General features: G+C 45.5%; 1 protein-coding gene and 1 pseudogene across 13 annotated transcripts in view; one reads left to right on the plus strand and one right to left on the minus strand.

Moving 5' to 3' along the window:
- LOC126356198 (rab11 family-interacting protein 4) overlaps positions 1–24,173 on the minus strand; it is an 895,205-nt gene that overhangs the window by 94,937 nt on the left and 776,095 nt on the right. Inside the window, exon 1 of one of the 13 annotated variants that reach the window (XM_050006998.1) lies at positions 7,228–7,873. The exons of 10 other annotated variants lie outside the window; for them this stretch is intronic. The gene's annotated coding sequence lies outside the window, so the exon portion shown is untranslated. Of the gene's footprint in view, positions 1–7,227; positions 7,874–24,173 lie in introns of those variants that run through there. 2 more of the 13 variants (XM_050006999.1, XM_050006997.1) reach the window with 2 other exon arrangements.
- LOC126356751 (5S ribosomal RNA) lies at positions 3,175–3,293 on the plus strand (annotated as a pseudogene).

Raw genomic sequence — 24,173 nt, forward strand, 5'->3', positions numbered from 1 at the left:
GGTACACCACCTATCAGTGTACATGAAAATTTGTGCCAGACTGGGACTCTAAGATGGATTTCCCGCTTATCGCGAGCATTCGCCTTAATCACTTCGGCTATCCGTACACACCTCCCGGGACTATGGTACAGGGAGGAATGTAGTGTGGAAGTTTGGGTTCGGTCCAGGAGGAGTGCGCGTGTAGCCGAAGTAAGGCGAATACTCGCGGTAAACGGCAAATCCTGGTTCAAGTCCCAGCCCGGCCACAAATTATCATGTCACTAATAGAATGAGATTTTCACTCTGCAGAGGAGTGTGCGCTGATATGAAACTTCCTGGCAGATTAAATCTGTGTGCCGGACCGAGACTCAAACTCGGGACCTTTGCCTTTCGCTACCCAAGCACGACTCACGCCCCGTCCTCATAGCTTTAATCTGCCAGGAAGTTTCATGACACTGATAGGTAGTACATCTATACGTAACACAGTTGTCACCAATATATTCGCACTCAGCGGATTTATTTTGAATTAATATTTAAATGGGGGGAGGAGGGAGGGTAGCATTCCGAAATTCAGTTTCGGCTCCTCAAGAACAGTCAAGGCGCGTTTCACACTCCACCTAGAGTAGATCATTTTGACCTTTACTTTTTAGGTGGGAGGAAGAAATCGTCTTACGTTCATAGAAAACGAGAAAGATTTATCGAACAGATCATTAGGAACGCGAGTCGGTGCAACCAACATTACACCCTTCCTTCCATTTCACGTTTTCTTATTCCCAGCCATCAGACGTATGCGCTGCTCAAATTCAACATGAGTGAGGCGTTCAACAAGCAGTTACAGCAGAAGCCAGTGAACGATGCATTCCCCAGCGCGAAGTACTGGCGCAATTCGTATTTTGCGCCTTTCTTCACCCGCCTTTAAATTGCTATCCCGCAGAACGGATGCAATAGGCCGCGAGCTTCAAGCGGCAAAGAAAAGACAGTGTTGCAGGCCTGCGCTGCCGGAGATGATGCAGCTGCTCCTGACGTCAGTTTCCTGCAGTCTGCGTCCTTGCCTATTTGGCCTGCTGGAACAACGCACACAGCCACAACATGAGAAAGAGAAAGAGGACAGGAAGAAGATCGCCTTAAGTCTCGCGCACTTCATGAATCATTCACGTGACTGACAAATACGGCTGTGTGCGTGTCAGAGAGCAATGCACTATGCCCTTGCTGGAATCCTAGCCGCGAGTGTGTTGAAACACATCGTTCAGCAAGTTTCACGGTCTGCGCACGTCGCAGAGAGTACGTAAAAACGCCCGTAAGACATGCACGAAGCAGGAAGCAGAGGGGGTTAGACTGAAGCAAGAACTCTCAACGAGAAAGTAGCGTAGCGGGGCGAGAGAACGCTCTCATACTGAGCTCAGAACATTTGACATAAAAAACTTTTCTGAATTGGATCATATATTGAACGGAAACGAGCAGCAATCTTAGCCATTGTGACCCCTTTGATTTTCTCGGCGTGACTAATGGTGCATTCAGTCAATTTGATTCTATTTGTACTAATAACACAGGTTGCTTACAAATTGGTTATACAAAAGTAATTTTTAATTGTGAAAATAGTAAATAACTTTCAGAAATGTTTTACGCAGCATTGAATACAGAGTATCTTCAAGTCTTATTCCCGCTTAACATCGTTAGTTCCCAACGTTGCCGCTAGGTGGCAAGCACAAATGAGTTATTGCAACAGCCATAATGGAACCGTATAACGGTGCAGAGTGTGCACAGTCTTGTTTATGGTTTCGTGAATCCAAATCCGCTACTACAGATCAGAGAATTCAGCAGTAAATATCCCAAGTCACCAACTTGAAGACAAACTTATTAACTGGTACAATAATTCACTGAACCTGGCTGTTTATCACAGTGGATGACAGACAGAGTTGGCCAGTAGTCTCTGACGCAGCAATTGAAGTTCGGGAGTCTTACATTAGTAGTCTCTGTGGATCTACGGGACATATCTGCTTAGAACTGAATGTTAAGACCGCCGCTGAATTTGATCAACTGGTGCGCTGGAGACTGCTGGCTGACACTGGAACAGTATCCTAGGTGATACGCAGCCAGTTTCATTTCGGTGAAATGATTGTACCACCTAACAACCGTTTGTCTTTGACGTGGTGGCTTGTCATATTTAGTACTGAATTTTCTCTGAACTGCAGTAACGGGTTTGGATTTATGAAACCATAAACTTATACGGTTCCATGATGACTGTTGGAGTAACTCATTCGCGCATGCCACCTACCGGTAACGTTGGAAACTAACTATGTTAGGTAATGGAAATGCAGTGTGGCTAGGGCCTCCCGTCGGGTAGACCGTTCGCCTGGTGCAGGTCTTTCGAGTTGACGCCACTTCGGCGACTTGCATATCGACGATGTTAGGCGGGAATAAGAGTTGAAGATACTCTGTATTCAGTGCTGTATCAAATATTTCTGCAAGTTATTTACACTTCTCAAGATTAGGGTTATTTCTGTGTAAATAATTCGTCAAACACCCTGTATTTCTGTGAACGAGCCAGTCGACTTCTCGAGCTGCGAGATGTGTTGTGCGTACCCTAACCAGACTGGAGCCTAGGCAGTTGGAGCACGCATAACTAAGGTCGCACAGAAACTAGGCTGGATACCGGTAAAAACAATTTGTGGAATATTTCGTCAGCGCCTGCAAGGAGGATATAACCCGCCCGGATAGCCGAGCGCGTCAGCGCGCCGCTTACGGGATTCGAGATACGTCCCAGCTCCAGATCGAATCCACCCCGTGAACTGACGGCGGGGATAGCTATGTCGGCCGGCCAGGATGTGTGTTTTTGGCGTTTCCCCACACCCAGCTGCGTAAGATACATGCTATGCAAACATTTAGAAAATGTTCCCGCTTTTAAGCATCTACTTTACTGGGCGGTAGCGTTCTCGCTTGCCGCGCACGGTGTCTCGGGTTCGATTCCCGGCGGGGGTCTGAGATTTTCCCTCCCTCGAGATGACTGGGTATTGTGTCGTCTTCGTCATCATTATCCACCGCACTACGGTCGGAGAAAGGCAATGGCAAACCACCTACGCTAGGACCTTGCTTAGTACGGCTGTGAGGGTCTCCCGCATCGTCCCCTACGCTCCTCGGAGTATGGGACCCCATCATTTACTCTAGACGTAGACAGGTGCGGTACGCTAATTCCGAGTCAACAGCCGTTCCGAGGTGGATACACCGGTTCCCGTCAGATCACCGAAGTTAAGCACTGTCGGGCGTGGCCAGTATTTGGATGAGCGACCGTCCGTGTGCACCGCGTGCTGATGATAACTTTCCCTTTGCCTTCACGGCCCAAGGGACAGGACGAGTGGTGACGTGAAGTCACTGGTTAACATTTTTGAGCAAATGTCCTGGACTACTTTTCAAACTTCTCCACAATCACTCATATAGTGAGGACATATTACACTATACGTTGGATGGGGAACGTTAAGCTCGATGCCCCTAGATGCTGGGCCTGCACTTCAACCTGTCTCCAGCACGAAAATGACACTACACTCCACATAGACCTATTACAGTCACCGACATTTAACAACTACACTTACGCAAATAACCCTCAAACTTCGCGGAGGAAAGTTGCCTGTGTACGCAAAGGATCGGAAAAACATTTCAAATTAGGCGCACATTAGGCGACCGAACTTGTCTTCGGAGTCTTCCAGCCGCTCATGTCACACGACTTCACTTTTACTCGTTCCGTCGCGAGGGGAGTGGTGGGGTGAAGTGGGAGCTCGGGAGGGGCATCCAACCGCCCACTGTCACGAAAACGTTGCTTCAACCCGGGTAACAATCTCGAGGAGGAACAGACAATTTACAAACTGACAACAGTATTAATATACTAGTACCGTATATTTCGTTGTTAGTTGGTTTCCGATAATATAGGCCACCATCAGAGAATTTCAGTTGTCTGGTGATGCCCTAGAAAGCCGGTTCTCAGTGAAAATTAAATATATATTATGGAAAATTAATACTGCGTGTGTCAGTGTTTAATACAATTATCATATTAAATTATATGTAAATATGGCGAGTACGTTTTCGAAAAGAAGAAAAACTATTTACTAAAATGACTAGTAGTGCAGATGTCTTGACAATATTCCCATTTCTGCAACTGATCAGCAATTAAAGAATCTCTGAGAGTAGCACGATATGGAGATCTTAAACTATTTGAAACATCTGCCTATACTTAATAGCCCATTAAATCAAATACACGTGTCGAAACGTATTTCTAAACTACAACTTAGCATGGTCGAAGACGTAGTTAATCATTCAAATGGAAAGATAGCGAAGGTCAGAATTCTCCCCTTTAATAAAGATTCATGACGTGACTGGTGGTAGCAGAACTTGTTTCGCGGTAACAGAAACAAGACAGGCCATTTGGTCTTTTATTCAGGAGCAAGGCTGATATCCCCCATGCGGTTACTCTGATACTAATTCCCTTTGCTCTTTGCGAACGGGGCAAGCAGCATGTCTATTTCTGAAATGAGGCAGATTCTTGTGCCATGTTGTCAGAGTGTAGTAAATCGCCTGTGCCTACCGGACCAACATGGAAATGAACATTAATCAAAAACTGAACAAGCTTTGGTCTAAGACATAGCTTCACTCCCCTTAATGTACCACTCAGATTAGCGACTTTTCTAACATAAGCTTGAGGAGAGTACAGAAAGAAAGAGGATATTTTATCCAGGCTACTTACTGCTTCTAGTCAAGCAGAAAACTGAGAAGGAAGCAATCGCACCATTCTGTATCTCTGTAATCAACACCGAGCTGATAACGAAGGTTATCATTTGTACATCAAGCCTGGCAGTCGTCCGAAACGATTTAAATACTGACTTAGGCATATCGATACCTTTACAACTCCTTATTTCAACGAAGAAGCAAACGTATGTTCCCACTATACGTAATTTTTAAATGAATAAAGTAATATTATTAGTGTTCTGTAGCACTCACTGCATGTCGGTGGAAACTAATTCTTAATATCCATGCTGGTGATTTTAATATCAATCATAATAGGTTATTTCTAAAATTAATAGTGAACACTTCCCGATAGTCTGCACAATTACATTTATTAGATCACGGACCGGCTTTCGTCTTCTTAAGCCATGGTTAATATACGAAATAAACAAATACGTAATGCGTAGCTGCTTTGTCGAAGTTGCCATCAGCTACTGCAGCATCGCGTTAAGAAAAATTCAGCGGTTGTCAACTTCCAACTCCAATTTTCTCATCGTTGAAAGAAACTCAGTGTTACCCAGTATTGCTTGTCAGTTATCCTAACCAATCCCTTACCCGTTAAGCACGAGAATCCTGAGAGACTCCAACACACCAGGAAGAAACAGGCGCGCATAAATGAATGACAAAGAACAAGCGGAAAAAAGAGGTTGTTCTGCCACTGCAGTAGAATATAAGGACTTCGAAGTTGTCATTAAGGAGAGGTTCCTAGCTTTAAGTAAATTTTATCCTCCACTGTCTTATTTCAATTATGAAGTAAATCAATTGCAGCAACAACAACAAGAAAGAAAAAAAAGGGGGGTAGGATGTAGTTCTATATTCTACTCACTGCTTGGTTAATTTGGCTGCGCCACTGACACAGTGTATGCCAACATATGCATTTGCAAAAACTATAAGAAAAAAATAGCTGGATGAATAAAGATGAAGTGAAACTAGCTAGTGTTAAGAGATACCATCTTTTACAATAAGACTAAGCTGTATGCTACGAGAACAGCGCAAATGAAGATGCTGGAGGAATATATACTCTTATCACAGTAAAAATTACAAAATAGTGGTAACTCCGGTAATTTTTCGCGTTATGGAAAACCATTCTCTTTGTGTAAAGGAAGAAAGTGTTGCGGCAACTTTCAACCAGCAGTCACGTGGTGAGAGTAACGTTTACAACCAATATTTTAGAATCCCGGGGGTAAAACTTAACAATTGCCGCTATAATAATAGAAGAAAAAGAAACAGCAGTAGTCAATAGCAACAAACATGGGTCAAATTTGATTCTTTCATTAAGCACGACAAACGACTTAAGCTCCTATCGACACGCGACAATTATCCTTACTAAATATGACCTTAACAAAACAGTTGACAGTTTCAGAGAAACAACTTCTGCACACTGACATTTTAATACTGGTGCTTAAAAGAGCAAGGTTTCGTGGAACGAGCACGTAGCTTTGGCGTAAATGATCTCGTAGAGCAAGCGAAAAGAGAACAGATAGGGAATGAAGAAATCATTTACTGACGTAGTTGCAAGATACAAGAGCTGTTTGAAGAAGTTCGGTGACATCTTGCATGTTGACAACATGTCTAAAGCAGCTGCATCAACTGCCTTGTACAGTTGCCTTGACGACGCGCAGGGGAACGCATAGAACGTTCGTGCGTCAACAACTGAAAACGTCCATGACACACCCAGAAGACCATTAACAGGCGTAGTTACAAGAAACACTAAAGCGGTTCTCGGACACCTCTAAGGCAGATACTACAGGCGCCAACTGCGAAGAGAGCACCATTGTTTTATTCCTGCTCGTCGCTCCCACTCGTGTCAAGAAAGAATAATTCAAAATCACCGTGACAGTTGCGACGCGCGTGTTGTCGGTTGAAAAACGAGGGCGTGGCAACTCGCGCTGGTTACGCCAATATATCTCTGGCGCCCCCCTAACAAGCCTGGTGCAGATCTAAAAGCAAGCCTGCGACGAGCCCCTATCGATTGCTTTCCCGGCCGCGTCTCGCATTCCAAGGAAATCGATTTTCCAAAGCAGACGGTTAGCGCCGGCACCCGTAGCCCTACCAGTTTGCGTCTCCCCCACTACTTCCTCCCGTCACGTCCCCCACCATTCTTTCGTAACCGCTGGCGCGGGCGAAAGGAATCTCCGCCTTGTTAACAACGAGGGAGCTATATACCTACAACTTAAACAGCTCACCAGGCGCTATTTCCTGGTAAGTTTAACTCAATTAAGAATCCAACGAATAACATTGCGGCTTTTTATCGCTATCTAAAATGAATCTGGTCTTCTACTGCAAATCAAGGGAGAACCACCTCTAGTTCCGTCATATATCCCGAAGTCAAACTCTTGGCCTTAGTTTTATAAGAAGCTGAAATTGACAACCGTTTACTTTATCTGATTTACAGTGCGCACCCTCTAAAAGACTGCTTTAAGTGTTTTGTTTGCTCACCATTCAAGCTAAAAAAAAATAAAAAAAAACGTTACTTACAAAAACGCATGTGTGGAACTTGCAGTGTTTAAAAACAGGACGTTAATATACCTTGATACAATATCGGCACGGGAAAATGAGCAACGCAAGTATCGTTTCTCACGAACAGAAGATAATAGTGTTCCAGGAATGGACAGTCCACAATCTTAGCAAGCAGAGCTGAATTCTTTATCAATTTAAAGAGAAACAAAACTGCGAAATAGTCTGTAAATACGAAACGATACTGCAACATCTGACAATCGCTCTATCCTCGCCGCGGCGCAACAGGTACTTTACGTGAGCTATTACACGATCCAGCAAAATTCAGACAACTTTACGTAGCTTGGAGAAAATTAGACAGCACTATATTTGCATGAAAAACATGAATTACCATTAACAACACGCACTTGAAAGCAACAAACTTTTTGGCGCTCATTCACTTAAAACACACGGCCTCACTGTCCCCGTCACTTTCACTCTGTCGACACGGTCGTTAAGCACCAGCAACGCGATTGGAAAATAGGTGACGACGGCACAGACAGCTGCAACCGGCCGCAGCACGCAGGGCCATTGCTCGGCCCCACGCACCGAAACGCACACTCACGCGGACACGCACGGACCGGCCTCCCTGCGCAAGGTCGGCCGCCAGACTGACTGCCCGCCGGCTGGCGCAGCGCCCGTCGCTCCTCAGCTGTCACGGGAAAGCGCCGCCATCTTGCGACGTCACCCGCTTCCGCCGCGCTGCCCGCGACAATTAAGCGCATTAAGCAACGGGGACAAGAAAGGAAGATGATGATAGCAAACTACGCCGGTGGCTTCTGTGACACAAATTCTGCTTTGATGTTTGTAACGATCAAGTACCTACTGCAATGCTGCAATATCTTGTTTTCTGACTAGATACAGGATAAAATACGGTAAATAATTACTGAAAGCCAGATGACAACAGACCTAACGTTTTTCCATTTATCAGTTCCTGTTGAGCAAGTGTACAACCACTGCCACAATGGAGAAGACGTCCTAATTTTATTCACTATGAATGTTACACGTAATTCCTTGACTACAGTTTATTAAAAATCAGTTACAAAAATCGCTTAAAATTATTTGTTATTACAAACATCTCCTGCCAGCTAAATATAAAATATTTTCAGTGAATTTCCATTTGTTTTGGCTATTGACAGTTTGTGGAGTCCTCGTAGGCACGACGTGTTATGTTATGGGAACGATGTTTTGGCGAATCGTGGTGTAGATAATAGTTTTAATTTCGAAGCGCCAATGCATAGCAAACGGTAACTTAGCTTTACCGGAACCGATTACAGACAGCAAAGTTTTTTTATAGCGATCTCGGCTAAGAAGCAGTTATTCTCCTAAGCAATCACTACAGATCGCCCCTTCCTACTCAACATAAATAAACTAATAGGTATGATTTTGATTGATGTAATGTGGCGCCATAATTAAACATTAAGCTGAACGTTCAATTCGGTGAAAATCTATTTCGTACACCCGCCAACAAGCAACATCTGAATGCAGGGGGCAAAATTTACAAGCACTAACTCATCAGCAATATACATCTCAGTTGCCTAAGTTTAGAAATGGACGAAAGTTATCAGAGTAAGGGAATGTTGCGTATAGTGATATTTCCAAGACTGGCCTCGTTTCCTTGACTAAAAACATGTATGGAGGTAGCCTAGATCTATATTTAACCGAAACACCGCGCTCTCCTGGAATAATATATTCTCTCTCTTCACTGTGTCTCAGAACTACGCATTTGAAGCTACAGACTATTTCAGTAATCAACGTTTTACACACTAAAATATTTCAATTATTTGGTTTGTAGAATTACCGCAAAAGACCAGAAAGCAAATGCTCTCTGATAACACACGATATCACAGCACATACAAAATTACTTTCCTAACTGAAGAACAGCGCTTCCTTGAATTGTGTAAGGTTGTCACAGCGCAGCAGTGGAAGATTGTAGATACTCCATTATTCCAGTTAGCACCCACGATCAAGCTAAGTTTGCTAGATGTAATCATACTAGCGCGGAGTTGCAGAAATCAAGTAGCAAAGGACCAACAAACGTCACTGTTTCGGCTTTCGTTTAATAAATTGAAGTCACTAATAGCCATAACCGTATAAAACCTACCTTTCCGCTTTATTCCACAATTCTGCATTTTATTAATATCTTGCGCGCTGATAAAGTATTTTGTCCATAGCGGATAGATAGAATTCCAGAACTGATTCTGAAAATTGGTGGTACAGTGATTACTGCAGCAACCAGAGCTAATAACATATTTCATTATGAGGGCGTGCTGAAGAGTAAGGCCTCCAAATTTTTGACGTGGAAACTGTTAGAGCTTTTTAAATAAAACAAACTTTGTGAGTAGTCTACATCTTTATTCTTTATCCCTACATATTTATTTCTCAACATAGCCACCCTGGCGACGAACACATGTCTCCCAAAGAGAGACTTGTTTGTTGATACCGCCACTGTAAAAAGTTTGACTTCGTTAACGGAGCCCCAACCTCATCTCTGTTGCACAGTTTCACCACTATCGAAGGCGTCGTAAGTGTTGCACGTTTCTCAAGCACAGACATAGCTACGGTACACCCTGCCGTGTTACACGCTACATTAGGAGCCCTCTAGCGGCAGACGGCTGCAAATATGTAGACAAGAAGAATGAAGATGTACCGTGTTAATAACGTTTATTTTATTTAAAATGGTTTAACAGTTTTAAAATAAAAGATTCGCACGCATTCCTTTTCAGCACGCCCTCGTAAATAAAAGCGATTTCCTTTATGTTCATTTTAGTGGCTCCAGTTTCTTTTACCATTTTTTTCAGTATTGAGATCTAAATATGTGTGGCATTTATACTGGCGGCAAGCCAGAAAACAGTTGATAAAATCTCTTATATTTAGTGACAGTGAATGAAGTAAGAGTACTGTTACCAGTCACTATTTCCACAACGTCTTCCAAAGGTTTAAACCTCCGTCAGTTGCATTTATGCCCATTAATATGGCATTTACGCGCTCTGTTACTATTTGATTTGGAAAGGTACTGCAGCTGACAGATTTGACACAAGCATTAAACTTTGATCCCATTTTCACTCTAGTTCATAGGCTGAGATACGTATTTAAGATGTCTCATGAAGATGATATTCTAGGGTTGTAGTGCAAATTTTAAGTCTAAGTAGAGTATACAGAAGAGGGTTAAGAGAAAACCAGTTGATCGTAAGAAAACAGTGGCTCGACTAACATTGTACGACTCCGTCCTAGACTGCTTGATTGATCAATAGTATGTTAACTGCTGCGAGCCGATCACAATAGTGATTGACCTCGGTGCAGGGGTGGAGTTAAGTAAGTAGGTTTAAGAGCATTCCAGTGTCTGATAAAGTCGTAAGTGTTGCAAGACGATTACGCGATTGTTCCCGCCAGTATCACGAGATAGCATCAGTAAATACTCAACTGGTAAGTGATAGATTACCTGGAAGTATTTTTCCTCTCGAGTTTAAATTTCGCTGTTCTTCTACGGGCTAAGACTGGACGTAAGCCATACTGGATAACGTCCCTAGAAAGGCGACGCTGTATGCTCGTGCGATTCTTATGGTCCCTTCAATTGCGGCAGAAAGGGTCTTGTTCTGAAAAGGAGATGCACGGCAGCCTGACTATTTTTCTGTATAATAGTCTGCTTGATGGACAGAAAGTAAGAAATTCATATTTTTGCGTATAGGCAGATATCGCTTCTTTTTGATTTTCTGGAGGAGGAGGAGATGAAAGGCGCAAACGTCAATAACGGTTTGTTTTCGTTGTTAAACGTTCTGTGTGCGCTAGATCTTAAGCTTAAACTCGGCGAATTATTTTTTCGAGAATGATGCAAAAAAAGGAAAAAAAGTGCCGTGAGAGTTAAAGTTAACACTAATTCAATTACCGGAAATAAACTTCGGAGTGAGCTGGAAACCGATAACACACACAAACACTTACCCTGGATTTTAACTCGGAAACAGAAGCCTCCGATATCTGCAAAAACAAGACATAATATTTCCAATTATGTTATTTGGCCAGCCTCTTTGACGGAGACCCTTTATTCGAAGTTACACATTATATACTCAATACCGACTAACCATTTTCAAGTCGCCTTCGTACTCGCCGACTATGGCAACAGACTATGGTAACATGCAGAAACGTGATTCATCGCTGAACACAATGCGACGCCATTCACGGAGCAGGCCACGCGTCACAGTAGGGCCAGTTCATGAAACATCGATATGTCGAAATTTTTCTGTACAGCATCGATACATACAGGCGACATTACATCCCGGATATATCGATACCCTTATGGCAATATCGAGAGACGATATTTTTATTTTTATATTTTCTCGCCATTTTCGATAAATATTTGAAGTACAGTAGAGCGTCGATTATTTGAAGTAATTGGGGGACATGGGTGTTCGGAAAACTGGCTTGTTCGGATAATCGAACTGTACATGTTTATTTGCCAAAAAGAAGTAGTGTACAGTGAACTTATTCATAAAAACAGGCATCTGTTCTAGTATTACAAAGTAACATACAAAGGCAACTTCAGTAGGAATATATAATATGTGACACAGTTTATTAAACAAAAATATATACATATTACATACGCATTTTGCATGAACAATACACACAGTATACAAAATTAACGTTTAAAAATATCCTTTATTTTGGTCTGTCTAAGCAAGCCTACACGCTTACGAGCTTCTCATTACAGATATCTGAAACTGGTCACTTTCATCTTGGGCTTCAAACCATCGCAAGGCAGTATCTAAACGAACTCAACGCCTCAGAAGCTGTTGGTATACTTTCATCTTCACTTTGTGGAGCACTGATTGATGAGATGCTGGCGGCGTCACCTTTATCAGTGACGACGTTTACAATCTCGCTGTCCTGCATGATTTGATGTCCTGGATCTGCATCATCGATATTCATCCATTGATCAACGTCTTCTTCATCACATTCGTGGCAATCTAGTTCTTTTAGCATACCGAGAATTTCGGACGTATCATTATGTTCGTCATTTTCAATCATACCTTGTGAATTTTCTTCCGTGTCCAAAATTTTATTGGTTCAAATGGATCTGAGCACTGTGGGACTTAACATCTGAGGTCATCAGTCCCTTAGAACTTAGAACTACTTAAACCTAACTAACCTAAGGACATCAAAGAGACTTTCTTCCCCATCCTCTTCTCTTTCTAAGAATAATTTAGGCAATAATTCTGGGAAACTGTGGTAAACTTGGTTTGGGAGTGTGGGGAATGATGGCCGGTAGGGTGGGAGAGTAACAGGTGCGAGCGAGTACTCAGTTCGGTTAAGCGGTCGTTTGGTTGACCGACGTTCGGATAATCAATGCTCTACTGTAGTTGTATTGAAATTGTAGTAGAGTATAATTTTAGTTACACTGTGTGAGTGAGTCTTACTACTTTTTGAGCTTTCATCACGTGTAGTCTGTCTCTCTCTGACCGTGTGAAGCTAGTACAGATGACACGAAAGTGATGTTGGATTGCTCCCGGGAGTGGCAGTGTGAATCGAATAACAAGACATCCGATGTGAAGAAGTAGCGCACCAGTTGCGTTAAGAAGCAATTTTTAACGCAACTAGTGTCCTATTTCTTCACATCGGCATTGTTTAAAAACAGTTGCGGAAAACAATGAACAAAAATCTAAATGACAAGACCGGTCTTTGCGTTGGGCGGAGACATGCGAGGGGAAATGCTGACGCTACCAACAGAAACTACAGTGTTTAACTTCACCACCCAATTTTCACACTACAAACTGCTCGTTCGCTGGCGTTTGTAGAAATGAAAAATCAGGGAAGGCGACATGAAGTGTTACAGCCAAGCCGGCCGTTGTGGCTGAGCGGTTCCAGGCGCTTCAGTCTGGAACCGCGCGACTGCTACGGACGCGGGTTCGAATCCTGCCGCGGGCATGGATGTGTGTGATGTCCTTAGGTTAGTTAGGTTTAAGTAGTTGTAAGTTCTAGGGAACTGATGACCTCAGATGTTAAGTCCCATAGTGCTCAGAGCCATTTGAACCATTTTTGTTACAGCCAAATCCAATATGTGACGAAACATACCAAAGAACCCATCGGACACTATTGTGTCTTTCACCTACAGTCACCACTGCAAGGAAAGTGGTTATAGCCAAGCGTGAACGTGCGTAGTTTTCCTTTCAGTTCTTGCTCTAGAGAGGATAAGCAGGCTACTAGCTTCTTGATGTACAGAATATCTAATAATAAATCAGTACGTAAATATACAGTTACAAAACAGGCAGCCGAAATTTCGTTTTTTGGTCGGTACGCTTATATATCGTTGCATCGGTAATTTCTTTCGTTATATCGAGGACCGATAATATACTTTAAAAATATCGATGTATCGGATTCCCGATATTTATAAAAATATCGACATTCCTACTTCCCAGTCATGGAACAATTGCACCCATTTGAGTGGTAGCCTATGCACGTGACGATGATTCCGTAGTCTGCGATCTGCGCCGGCCGCTGTGACCGAGCGGTTCTAGGCGCTTCTATCCGGAACCGCGCTGCTGCTGCTACGGTCGCAGGTTCGAATCCTGCCTCGGGCATCAATGTGTGTGACGTCCTTAGGTTATTTAGTGGTTCTAAGTCTAGGGGACTGATGACTTCAGATGTTAAGTCCCATAGTGCTTAAAGCCTTTTTTTATTTGATCTCCAAGGTTCCGACCATGGTGCAGGATGACATAGAATATTGCAAGGAGTCCATTACTTGTTCTCGGATGGCAGACGTAGATACGAAGCCGTTATGTACTTATGGTGTGTGCGTGTCCGTGTATTGAACAGGGGACCCAGAAACGACGGAGAGACTTCGTTCCGCCTTAGCCCTCAGTGGTTCACAACCCCACAACAGGCCACAGCGGCCCACCCACTTCACCGCCGCCCCACAGCGAACCCAGAGTTACGATGCGGCTCGACCTCCAGTGGACCCTCCCCGTGAACGTCTCATACCAGACGAGTGTACCCCAAATGTTTGCGTGGAAGAGTAATTTTGGTGTACGCGTACGTGAAGACAGTGTCTGCGCAGCAATCGTCGACATAGTGTAACTGAGGTGGAATAAGGTGAACCAACGCGCATTAGCCGAGGTAATGGAAAACCGCCTAAAAACCATCCACAGTCTGGCCGGCACACTTTATCTCGACACTAATCCGCTCGGGAAGGCTTGGCGGGCGGGCTACATATGATGTACTTGGTGCACAATACGGCGATCTTCCTCTGCACTTGGCAGACGTGGTCGCCAGGAAACTTTACGCGGAGCATGCTTGCCCTCACTTCCCATTGCAGTCCATTATCAGATCACTTTCATATCGGAATGTCGCACAAATTTGGATATCGCACGATACCGCCAGCCGACTAAATGGAAACCCACAACCAGGTCACTCTCCAGCACTGTCACGCGCTGACAACGTGAAATCTTCGCGTCCTTCACAGTGATCACTCATCAACCTCGGATGCTGTTCACGCCCTTTATATGACCTAGAAGACCTGTGTAACAGTACTAAACACGAACAGCACTAACGCGTCTTATGGTCGTTCTACATGCCACGGAGAATTGCCATACTAATACACGCCCGCCGGCTGTGTGTATGTGTACGAAATTACACTGACAATTGACCGTGTGCTGTGGGTGTTTCCCCTTTTTTGTCAGGAAGGTTTTATCAACGACCGCTCAATGTACGTCCACAACTCGTGGAGACTGATCCAAGGCACGAACTTTTCGGTTTAAGGCGTCTCAGATTTGCTCACTGGAATGACAGTCGAACTGAAGCGACTCAGAACTACCACCATTTTCCCAACTGTTTCGTAAAAGACTGAGTAACGATGGGTTGGTAAATTGTCAAGGCACACATCGACTGCTGAATAGTGTAAATCGACAAACGGTTTCAGCTGATAAGATTCAGAAGCAGTTTCGGTAGTGAGTAGATCTACATCCTCAAAACTAATTTTCGGTAATTTTGGTACATTACATACACTCCTGGAAATTGAAATAAGAACACCGTGAATTCATTGTCCCAGGAAGGGGAAACTTTATTGACACATTCCTGGGGTCAGATACATCACATGATCACACTGACAGAACCACAGGCACATAGACACAGGCAACAGAGCATGCACAATGTCGGCACTAGTACAGTATATATCACCTTTCGCAGCAATGCAGGCTGCTATTCTCCCATAGAGACGATCGTAGAGATGTAGTCCTGTAGAACGGCTTGCCATGCCATTTCCACCTGGCGCCTCAGTTGGACCAGCGTTCGAGCTGGACGTGCAGACCGCGTGAGACGACGCTTCATCCAGTCCCAAACATGCTCAATGGGGGACAGATCCGGAGATCTTGCTGGCCAGGGTAGTTGACTTACACCTTCTAGAGCACGTTGGGTGGCACGGGATACATGCGGACGTGCATTGTCCTGTTGGAACAGCAAGTTCCCTTGCCGGTCTAGGAATGGTAGAACGATGGGTTCGATGATGGTTTGGATGTACCGTGCACTATTCAGTGTCCCCTCGACGATCACCAGAGGTGTACGGCCAGTGTAGGAGATCGCTCCCCACACCATGATGCCGGGTGTTGGCCCTGTGTGCCTCGGTCGTATGCAGTCCTGATTGTGGCGCTCACCTGCACGGCGCCAAACACGCATACGACCATCATTGGCACCAAGGCAGAAGCGACTCTCATCGCTGAAGACGACACGTCTCCATTCGTCCCTCCATTCACGCCTGTCGCGACACCACTGGAGGCGGGCTGCACGATGTTGGGGCGTGAGCGGAAGACGGCCTAACGGTGTGCGGGACCGTAGCCCAGGTTCATGGAGACGGTTGCGAATGGACCTCGCTGATACCCCAGGAGCAACAGTGTCCCTAATTTGCTGCGAAGTGGCGGTGCGGTCCCCTACGCCACCGCGTCGGATCCTACGGTCTTGGCGTGCATCCGTGAGTCACTGCGGTCCGGTCACAGGTCGACGGGCACGTGCACCTTCCGCCGACCACTGGCGACGACATCGATGTACTGTGGAGACCTCACGCCCCACGTGTTGAGCAATTCGGCGGTACGTCCGCCCGGCCTCCCGCATGCCCACTATACGCCCTCGCTCAAAGTCCGTCACGTGCACATACGGTTCACGTCCACGCTGTCGCGGCATGCTACCAGTGTTACAGACTGCGATGGAGCTCCGTATGCCACGGCAAACTGGCTGACACTAAAGGCGGCGGTGCACAAATGCTGCACAGCTAGCGCCATTCGACGGCCAACACCGCGGTTCCTGGTGTGTCCACTGTGCCGTGCGTGTGATCATTGCTTGTACAGCCCTCTCGCAGTGTCCGGAGCAAGTATGGTGGGTCTGACACACCGGTGTCAATGTGTTCTTTTTTCCATTTCCAGGAGTGTATATTACATAGTAAATGGTAGGTTAACCGCTAGTATTGGTAGCGCTGGCAGGGATAGAAACAAATGAATGTGTAAAAGAGAAAATGGAAGCCGACGACTTCTATTTTTTTGTAATTTATTTTGCAAATAATTATAACCGCTCATGATTCAGTGTTAGTTCACTGTGTATTTTATATCGTCAAAAAATATAAATTGCATTTTCCCTGCCGCATGTCACTTTATGAGACTGGAGCCGCTACTCCTCAATCAAGTAGCTCCCCAGTTTGCCTCACAATGGCTGAGTGCACGCCGCTTGCCAACAGCGCCTGGCAGACCGGTTGGTCACCCATCCAAGTGCTAGCCCAGCCCGTCAGTGCTTTGGTGATCTGGCGTGAACCGGAGTTACCACTACGGCAAGGCCGTTCAAGAACTCTAATAGCGAGATATGTCAGGCACGCCATTGGCATAATTTCACGCAAAGAGACATGGTAGAATACCTTCCAACCGTCATCCTGAACTGTGTCTTTATAAATATGAGGGAATTTCGGAAAGTGAGTTACACATTATTACAGGACGCTAAACAACTTCGGTTCAGTATTGCGCTACAACTCAAAGAGGTTAAGATACATTATACTATCTCTCTACATGATCACCAAGTGCATGTAAACAACAGTCGGGAGGCTCAACAAATCGTTCAGTTCCTGGTCACAAAGCCACCTGATATCTGCTCTGTCAACACGCTCATCATTGGAATATCTTTCTCTCCAGAATTCCTTTAAAGTCGCTGGGAAGATGGAAGCTGCGTGTTGCAAGATCTGAACTTCACGATCCGCATCACCCACGTCTGTGCGGCCTTGGTCAAATAGTGGCACCATTTCACTGGACGTGACACAGAATTTGGTCCATATACCGCCAGAATTTCACGGTGAATCTGCTTGCAATATAGACACTTTGCCCTTCCGCGTTCTGCAGCTTCGAGACACATTTCCAGTTCCCACGTTATTACACACACACACACACACACACACACACACACAACACACACACACACACACACACACACACACACACACACACACACACACACAGTAACACAACTGTTGTCCGTTCCGAAGCAAAACCAGACTGCAGAAAAGATGGATCATGTTCTCTATTCTCACAACGCGCCACTCTTCTTGCGAAATGGCCTTAGCATGTAATTTACTTCCTCAAGAACGTAGATGTTCGATTCCTGCTATCGGTGTGTACCAATGTGTACCGAGACTCCTCAATCCAGGCGAACTAGCCACGCTTCAGAGAGTCCAGTGGCGGCATTTCTAGTCATAAGCTAACACGTGTGCCCTGTGGTGTGCGGTGAACAGAGGTAGGTGTGTGACTAGCGAATCTCACAGCGAGAAGTTGTTTCTTGATTGTATGGCTGCGTAACTGCTGCTGGTTTCCAATCTTAAATATGTTAACGACTTGCCGCGCGCTCCCACGACAACCGACAGCCAACACAGCAAGTAACTGCCCGCGGTTGTCTCTGCTAGCAACGATTTTCTACGAATCTAAGTACGTGCGATATACCGTCGATACACTGGCAAATACTAACACGAATTCTTTACAGATGAATGGAAAAAACTGGTAGAAGCCGAGTTCGGGGAAGATCAGTTTGGATTCCGTAGAAATGTTTGAACACACAAGGCAATACTGACCCTACGACTTGTCTTAGAAGATAAGTTAAGGAAAGGCAAACATATGTTTCTAGCATTTGTAGATTTTGAAAAAGGTTTTGACATGTTGACTGGAATACTCTTTCAAATTCTGAAGGTGGCAGGGGTAAAATACAGGGAACGAAAGGCTGTTTACAATTTGTACAACAACCAGAGGGCAGTTATAAAGAGTCGGGGGACATCAGAAGGGAAGCAGTGGTTGGGAAGCGTGAGACAGGGTTGCAGCCTATCCCCCATGTTATTCAATTTGTATATTGAGCAAGCAGTAAAGGAAAAAAAAATCGGAGTAGGTATTAAAATCCATGGAGAAGAAATAAAAACTTTGAGGTTCGCCAATGACATTGTAATTCTGTCACAGACAGCAAAGGACTTGGAAGAGCAGTTGAACGGAATGGGCAGAGTCTTGAAAGGAGGATATAAGATGAACATCAACAAAAGTAAAACGAGGAAAATGGAATGTAGTAGAATTAAGTCGGGAGATGCTGCGGTAATTAGATTAGGAAATGAGACACTTAAAGTAGTAAAGGAGTTTTGCTATTTGGGGAGCAAAATAAGTGATGATGGTCGAAGTAGAGAGGATATAAAATGTAGACTGGTAATGGCAAGCAAAGCGTTTCTGAAGAAGAGAAATATGTTAATATCGAGTATAGATTTAAGTGTCAGGAAGTCGTTTCTGGAAGTATTTGTATTGAGTGTAGCCATGTATGGAAGTGAAACGTGGACAATAAATAGTTTGGACAAGAAGAGAATAGAAGCTTTCGAAATGTGGCGCTACAGAAGAATGCTGAAGATAAGATGGGTAGAGCACGTAACGAATGAGGAGGTACTGAATAGAATTGGGGAGAAGAGGAATTTGTGGCACAACTTGACTAGAAGTAGGAATCGATTGGTAGGTTACGTTCTGAGGCATCAAGGGATCACCAGTTTAGTACTGAAGGGAAGCGTGGAGGGTAAAAAACGTAGACGAATACGCTAAGCAGATTCAGAAGGATGTAAGTTACAATAGGTATTCAGAGGTGAAGAGGCTTGCACAGGATAGAGTAGCATGGAGGGTTGCATCAAACCAGTCTCTGGACTGAAAACAACAACTACTACTACTACTACTCCAGAATGAGATTTTCACTGTGCAGCGAAGTGTGCGCTGATTTGAAACTTCCTGGCAGATTAAAACTGTCTGCCGGACCGAGAATCGAACTCGGGACCTTTGCCTTTCGCGGGCAAGTGCTCTCATCCATCTCGGCTACCCAAGCATGACTCACGCCCCGTCCTCACAGCTTTAATTCAGTCAGTACCTCTTCTCCTACCTTCCAAAGTTTACAGAATCTCTCCTGCGAACCTTGGAGAACTAGCACTCCTGAAAGAAAGGATATTGCGGAGACATGGCTTAGCAACAACATTGGCAAATACCTGCGATGACTAAGAGATGGAGTACCCGTAGTATGGAGAAAACACGATGTGGCCGCGTTCGAATGCGCTGATACAGAGAGGCTTGCCCGACCTGCGTTCGACTGGCATCTCTACACCCTGTACAAGCCAGTCACGCGACATGCCGAAATGTCCCACCCACCATGGCGTCTCTCTCTCTCTCTCTCTCTCTCTCTCTCTCTCTCTCTGTCTCGTCTGATGGTATCTGGTCTCTCCGTGTCAGTTGCTTGTGAGTGTAGGAAGCCACCAAACGGTAATCCTTTGCCCTATTCCTGCCACTTGATAATTACACATCCTTTGCCATACTGACTTAGTCCTCTGTGTTATGGTACCTAAGTACACTCCTGGAAATGGAAAAAAGAACACATTGACACCGGTGTGTCAGACCCGCCATACTTGCTCCGGACACTGCGAGAGGGCTGTACAAGCAATGATCACACGCACGGCACAGCGGACACACTAGAAACCGCGGTGTTGGCCGTCAAATGGCGCTAGCTGCGCAGCATTTGTCCACCGCCGCCGTCAGTGTCAGCCAGTTTGCCGTGGCATACGGAGCTCCATCGCAGTCTTTAACACTGGTAGCATGCCGCGACGGCGTGGACGTGAACCGTATGTGCACGTGACGGACTTTGAGCGAGGGCGTATAGTGGACATGCGGGAGGCCGGGTAGACGTACCGCCGAATTGCTCAACACGTGGGGCGTGAGGTCTCCACAGTACATCGATGTTGTCGCCAGTGGTCGGTGGAAGGTGCACGTGCCCGTCGACCTGGGACCGGACCGCAGCGACGCACAGATGCACGCCAAGACCGTAGGATCTTACGCAGTGCCGTAGGGGACCACACCGCCACTTCCCAGCAAATTAGGGACACTGTTGCTCCTGGGGTATCGGCGAGGACCATTCGCAACCGTCTCCATGAAGCTGGGCTACGGTCCCGCACACCGTTAGGCCGTCTTCCGCTCACGCCCCAACATCGTGCAGCCCGCCTCCAGTGGTGTCGCGACAGGCGTGAATGGAGGGACGAATGGAGACGTGTCGTCTTCAGCGATGAGAGTCGCTTCTGCCTTGGTGCCAATGATGGTCGTATGCGTGTTTGGTGCCGTGCAGGTGAGCGCCACAATCAGGACTGCATACGACCGAGGCACACAGGGCCAACACCCGGCATCATGGTGTGGGGAGCGATCTCCTACACTGGCCGTACACCTCTGGTGATCGTCGAGGGGACACTGAATAGTGCACGGTACATCCAAACCGTCATCGAACCCATCGTTCTACCATTCCTAGACCGGCAAGGGAACTTGCTGTTCCAACAGGACAATGGACGTCCGCATGTATCCCGTGCCACCCAACGTGCTCTAGAAGGTGTAAGTCAACTACCCTGGCCAGCAAGATCTCCGGATCTGTCCCCCATTGAGCATGTTTGGGACTGGATGAAGCGTCGTCTCACGCGGTCTGCACGTCCAGCACGAACGCTGGTCCAACTGAGGCGCCAGGTGGAAATGGCATGGCAAGCCGTTCCACAGGACTACATCCAGCATCTCTACGATCGTCTCCATGGGAGAATAGCAGCCTGCATTGCTGCGAAAGGTGGATATACACTGTACTAGTGCCGACATTGTGCATGCTCTGTTGCCTGTATCTATGTGCCTGTGGTTCTGTCAGTGTGATCATGTGATGTATCTGACCCCAGGAATGTGTCAATAAAGTTTCCCCTTCCTGGGACAATGAATTCACGGTGTTCTTATTTCAATTTCCAGGAGTGTATTTTGTTTTGCGGGCTGCATGCGAAAAACTGCGGTCGACCTCTCGCTTTGAGAGAGGAAATGCGCTCCAAACCGAGGCGAGCCCCACCGTGACTGTCGGCAGCAGCCCCTATTGCCATTCCGGCTGGCTGCTAGGGAGCGGATGTGCCACGGGCCCGCCGCGGTGACTAATCCCCCAGGTGAGCCGCAGAATGTCTCCGCTTTGGCCTTGCACAAGGCGGCGTCGGCGAGGCAGCCTTTGTCAAGGGACTTGGGTCCCCAGCGGGGCGAAGGCCGTAGCAGCACTAGGCACTGTCACCTGTAGCAAATACCGTTGGCCATCCAGCAGCACTTGCGGAATCCCACGGACAAAACAAAGTAACTTCTGCGGAAAGTACTGGGTTAACGCCGTTCTTTCCATACTGAATGAAAGAAACACTTTCTCTGCCTCGTGATGACTGGGTGTTGTGTGATGCCCTTAGGTTAGTTAGGTTTAAGTAGTGCCAAGTTCTAGGGGGCTGATGACCATAGATTTTAAGTCCCATAGTGCTCAGAGCCATTTGAACCATTTTTCAAGAAACACGACTTGACAAGTAGCATTCGGAAGTTTCTTCGCCTTGTTTAACATTGTTATCCCATGTACGATGGAACTGAAGTTATTCTCCACAGTTGAATACACTCTGCATAACAACGAATTCGAGCAGCAGTTCTTTTACCGCAGAATTCATGAACTTGTGGAATGATCAACTGACTGCCACTGTGCCGGGAAGATTTTAAATTGCCTAAGAAACGTTTTACACCACCTGTATATCTGCGGAAGTATGTGTGTTCTGATTCGATGCAACATGAAGCGAAAAGTACACTTCTTGTCCTTCTCCTCAGCGAATAATTAACTGGTGCGTTTCTCCATGCTACTCTATGCTGTGTAAACCTATACATCTCCATAGTTAGCAAAATCCTAACCCATTTAAACCTGTTTACTGTATTCATGCCTTTGTTTCCCTCTACAATTTCTACACCCCCCTCCTCTCCATTTCCTTCAATAACCAAATTCACAACTTCTTGATGCCTCGGGATGTGTCCTATCAGGCGATTCCTTCTTTTAGTCAAATTATCCGATAAATTTCTCTTCCCCCCAGTCCGATACAGTACCTCATCATCTGTTATTTGATCTACCTATTTAACCCTCTGCAGTCTTCTGCAGCACCACATATCAAAAGCAATCTTCTTATTGTCTGAACGTCTGACACCAGAAAAGTACATAACACTTAAATTTATGGTACGCGTCAATTAATTCCTCTTTTTCAGATATTCTTTTCTTGCTATTGGAAGTACACATTTTGTATCTTACCTACTTTGGACGTCAGTTATTTTGCTGCCATCTATTAGTTTTCGTGTCGTTTCGTAATCTAATTCCCTCACTATTGTCTGCTTTAATTCGACTGCATTCCATCACCCTTGCTCTATTCTCGTTGCTATTCACCTTATAGCCTCCAGCTCCTCTTCTCACTCCTTCGCCGCCTCTGACAAAATTACTATGTCACCGGCAAATCACCAAGCCTTTATTTCTTCTCCCTTTCCAGATTTCTCGCTGGTTTCCTTCAAAGCTTGCTCAACGTGCAGATTCAACAACACTGGGGATACGCTACAACCGTCTGTTCTTAACTGTTGTTACACTTTTAAAATTTACGGCCGATGCTGCCCTTCGTCCTGTCTTGGTTCGCAGAATGAAAAGTTCTACAACCACAAGTGGTGACAGACTGCAGACTCACATATTATAAGCAGTGCTGTATATTTCTTACCTAGCATCAAAGTACACTTCATTGTGTACCAGTATGACATCCCTGAAGACGAGAAACCTTCAAATTCACTTCCTGTAAACTAATTGTTCCACTTAGATGGCCCAACGGTACCGACCGGCCGCCGTGTCATCCTCAGACCAAAGGCGTCATTGGATGCGGATACGGAGAGCCATGTGGTCAGCACACCGCTCTCCCGGCCGTGTCAGTTTCCGAGACTGGAGCCGCAACTTCTCTATCAAGTAGCTCCTCAGCTTGCCTCACAAGGTCTGAGTGCCACCCGCTTGCAAACAGCGCTCGGCAGACCTGATGGTCACCCATCCAAGTGCTAGACCAGCCCGACAGCGCTTAACTTCGGTGATCTGACGGGGCTCGGTGTTACCACTGCAACAAGACCGTTGGCTATCTGACTGGAACACTGAATTCTCTCCATACAGTAATACCGGCAACTAAAGAATAAACTGCTTTCGTGCTCACATCTTAATTTAAATTTCCTTGAGGACCTCATACCAAGATGTGTCACTTAAAATACAAATGTGCATTCGGAAATGTGGGTGCGAAATAGTTCACGCGCACATAACAGTGCGATGTGGAAGTTAGTAAACAGTTTCTAATGTTGCTGGCCAACAATCATACAATAATTTTTAAAAACAACACACCGCCATTTGACTATTGTTTGTTTAATTACGATCCAGGTTTCGGCCTTTTATGCCATTTTCAAGTGACTCAGTTAATGACAAACTCAATGGCTTGAAAATGGCATAAAAGGCCGAAACCTGTGTCACAATTAAATAACAATACATTCAAAATGCAGGGTGTTCATTTAAAAAGATGTTGAAGTTACTTTTATAGGGATATCATATGC

This window comes from Schistocerca gregaria, chromosome 3 (assembly GCF_023897955.1).
Source record: "Schistocerca gregaria isolate iqSchGreg1 chromosome 3, iqSchGreg1.2, whole genome shotgun sequence".
NCBI classification, from domain to species: domain Eukaryota; kingdom Metazoa; phylum Arthropoda; class Insecta; order Orthoptera; family Acrididae; genus Schistocerca; species Schistocerca gregaria.